Below are 3,915 nucleotides of genomic sequence, written 5' to 3'. Positions count from 1 at the left end.
ATAGTTGTATTACATATTCATATGTGATTAATAAATTGACATGTTATAATACAATGGTGTAATTATAGATAAAATGGCTAAAATAGAAATATTGTAAATTAAATTAGATAAACACCTATATTATTATTATTCTCTTAAATGAACAAATCTAAATAAATTAATTCGAAATCACTATTACATTTTTGTTTCTTACAACCCTATTTATTATTCAAAATCTCAATTTCCATAATTTAATTTCCATTATATCTTGAGTAGGTTCTCATATATCACGATTAGAAAATAGTTTAATACAAACAGATTTAGTTTTTATTACAGACGAATTTTTGGTTACCGACAAAATTATCGACGTATTTTGTTCCTCTGTAAAAGTCCCGTCGGAAATTATTTACCAACAGATTTTTTTCCGTCAGAAAATTACCGACGGATTTTTATTAGTTACCGACAGATTTTTCCTTTGTAAATTCTCTATCCGTTTTTCGAAGGCGACGAACTTTTCGACGAATTTTCCATCTGTAATTACAGACGGATAATTCCAACTTATTAACCTTTTTTACTACTATTATCCAATAATAAATTTTTTTGGTGACTATCCAATAATATGTTGTAAATAATTTTCTCCAAAATTTTAACTCGCATGAATACAAATGGATGATTTTAGTCAATAACAGAATTATATACATACAATATACATATTCATAATACATATAGATTTTCTTTGTTAAAGTGTTACAAAATTATAAACCGTTGTTTTTAATAATTAATTTTCGAAATAGACATGCTATTCAACCAATATTTATTCGGCCAATATCTTAACTGAGTTTGAAAAACTAATATTAAAATAATAATCAAATATTATTAAAATATTAATTAGATATTTATTAAAGTATTACAAATTATTTGTTTAATGAATTTTGTTTAGTGTAAAAAAAAGCAATCTAAGCTCTATATTGACTTAATAAACAAATGAGTAAGTACATGTCCATCATTTTAAATTTGGCTTGATCTAAAATTTAGTGATTGAACTTTGAAATAAGAAGGAAAAGACAAACCCAATCACAAGCCCATGAATTAAAGGAAGGAACCCGCTAATGAGCTTTAACTCACATGGCATATCTCCCCTTCCTTATCTCAAAAGTCTAGGGTTCAAACCCTAGAGATTGCAATTGAGGAAAAATGTGGTAAAAGTGTGAGGAGTGTGTGGGTGTGTTGTGTACTTAGGATTGGGAGTTGTCCAATCTATTGGAGTACTTAGAATTGGGAGTTGTCCAATCTCACTGACAAAAAAAAAAAGGGAAGGAATCCAAGTGACCACAAGTTTCATAAAGTTCTCTCACTCTTGGTAACTGGAATTTCAAATTCAATTTAATTAAGTTCCTTAAAACTTCCACCGAAAGCCATCACTTCTCTATTCTCTCTCTTGCTTTGATCACATCACTCAATCAAAAAAGAAGAAAAAAGAAAATGAAAAACTACAGAAAATAGGTTTTGAAAAAAGGCAAAAAGATTGTTACCATTTCAAAGCAAAAAAGGAGGGGTTTCGGTCAAGTAGCTAATCTCATTCGGTCAAGCACATCAAAAAGTTTCTTTCCTCACTTGTGCTACACCGAGGAACCAAGAAGAAAGCTACAAGGTCACAAGTACAGAAAAAGCAACAATAGAGAACATGAAGTCAACTTGGTTCAGAAGCTCATCAACGCTCAGAATTAAAATTTAGAGCCAAAGTCAAACTTAACGGTCAAGATTGAAGAAGTTTGAAGAAAAATGATGAGAGAGAAAAGGTGAGTTGCATGCAACAGATTTAGTTTTCTCTTTCTTCTCTGTTAAAGCCGCTGCTAGTCTCTGAGGTTGGAGAAGAAGACAGTGTTAGGGTTGGACCTGATTCAACCTTGGAAGTTTCATTCTTCTATATTAAGGGTGAACGGCCAAGGGTTAAAAGTAAGGAGAGTAAGTGAAAAGCACAGAGTTCACTCTTATAGCTATCCAAGCTGTTAGAGTTTTTCTCCTTCATGTAGTACTTTAAGTATTTTCTTTTTCTTAGTTTTGATCTGTCTGAGTCTCATTGTAAAAGGCAAACATGATGAGATTTATAAGAAAAAGCCAATGAGAGATAAAATGCAGTGAGTTAGACTAGGAGAAAAAACCATAAGATGTCTCAGGTTTGCTTTGTACATCTTTCTATTTTGTGTCATAATCCTGTGGGAATTCCCTTACAAATTGGTTAGTACTTTGCTGTTGAAAGCTAGATTGAGATCTAGTCAAATTTAGATTGGGGTTAGAATCTGGATTTGTCCCAAATAGGATTGGATAGATCCTAGGAAAGAATTGGTGTTTGTAATCTTGAAAAAGAGATAGTGAAATTCCATCATAGTTGTGATAGAGACTGGATGTAGGCTATATTGCACCAAGTAGCTAAATCAGGATACATCTGATATTTTTCTTCTTCTCTACTTCGATTCTGTTTCTGTTACTTAGGAGACAAAATGAAAATGTCTCTCAACTCGATACGAGACAAAAGTAAAAATATTTTCTAAGTTTCTGTAAAAAAATAAAAGTACTATACAATAGAAAAAGAAGCTAAGATTCAACCACCTATTTTCTTAGCCACTGATAACTATCATTAACATATATATCACATAACTCAATTTTTAACAACATGAAAAATTAATTTTAAATATTACAATTAATTTTTCTTAATTACTTTATATATTCACTTTTCACATTTTTTCTCAACTAACATCAAATTTTAAAATAATTGTTGATTGATCTCATTAATATTGACTTTTTTTTATTTCTGTTTCTTCTTCACTGTTTTAATTTTTTTTCTTCTTCTTCTTTACTCAAATTTCCATGACATGTTTCACCCTCAATTCTCTTTCATTTATCTATATTCATTCATTAATATTCATTTTAAGATAAACTATTTGAAAGATTAAATATATCATAATATGTCATATCATCATGTTTCACATCTAATTTTACCCATATATAATTACATTGTATCTTGATCATTTCTTTTAACTTTTTTTTTTTTATAAAAAGATAAAGTAAAATCTAATTTATTACTTTTTTTTATTACATACCCAAAAATGAGGATTGATTCTTCCTTTAAAGGGAGAACCAATTCAAAAACATAAATCAAATTGCATCATATCACAAAGTTTAGGCCTGTTTATTTTTATTCAAATATTTATATCGACAATTTGATTCCCATTATATATTGGTTGCATCTCGTAATTGATTATTTTCTTATAATTAAAATCCCTAATGATTATATTTTCATTTTTCTAATTTTATTTTATGACTAATTCTTCTTTTGAATAGATGTATATAAGGAAAATGATTCAAATACTCGCACGAGAATGGACCTCATCACCAAATTTTTCACTCAATTCTACATATTCAAATATCTATACTTATAATATAAATATACAAAATATATTAGGTGATGAATATTTTTTATTTGTATTTGTTTTACATTAGAATTAACACTCTAACCAGCTCTCCATTTATAGCCTTCTCATAAATGTAAAATAAAATCAATAGGCACTTCATTTTTGTTGGTGTGTTATTTTTTATTTCCTTAAATACCTTCTTATATATGTAGGATAACTAATTTAATAGTTAACCTTTAACATACAAATAGCATAACTGTAATTAGAATATTAGTATTTGAATAACCAACATTTTTTTAAGAGAATTGCCAACTATGCGTGCGATAAAACTGTTTCATTTAAGCATTTTATTTTTACCATTAGTTTCAACTTAAAATTAGGTTAATTTGATCATCATTTCTTCAAAGCAGATCTCTTGATTTATTCTCAATTAAAAATTTAGTAAATGTTTTAAAAACTTGAAAATATTTGAATGTGAGCAATGATAGCCATAGGAACTTCTAGGGTAATTAAAGAAAAGTAG

The sequence above is a fragment of the Arachis duranensis genome, chromosome 10 (assembly GCF_000817695.3).
Source record: "Arachis duranensis cultivar V14167 chromosome 10, aradu.V14167.gnm2.J7QH, whole genome shotgun sequence".
In the NCBI taxonomy this organism is placed as follows: Eukaryota; Viridiplantae; Streptophyta; class Magnoliopsida; order Fabales; family Fabaceae; genus Arachis; species Arachis duranensis.
Note: the sequence above shows the minus strand (reverse complement) of the source record.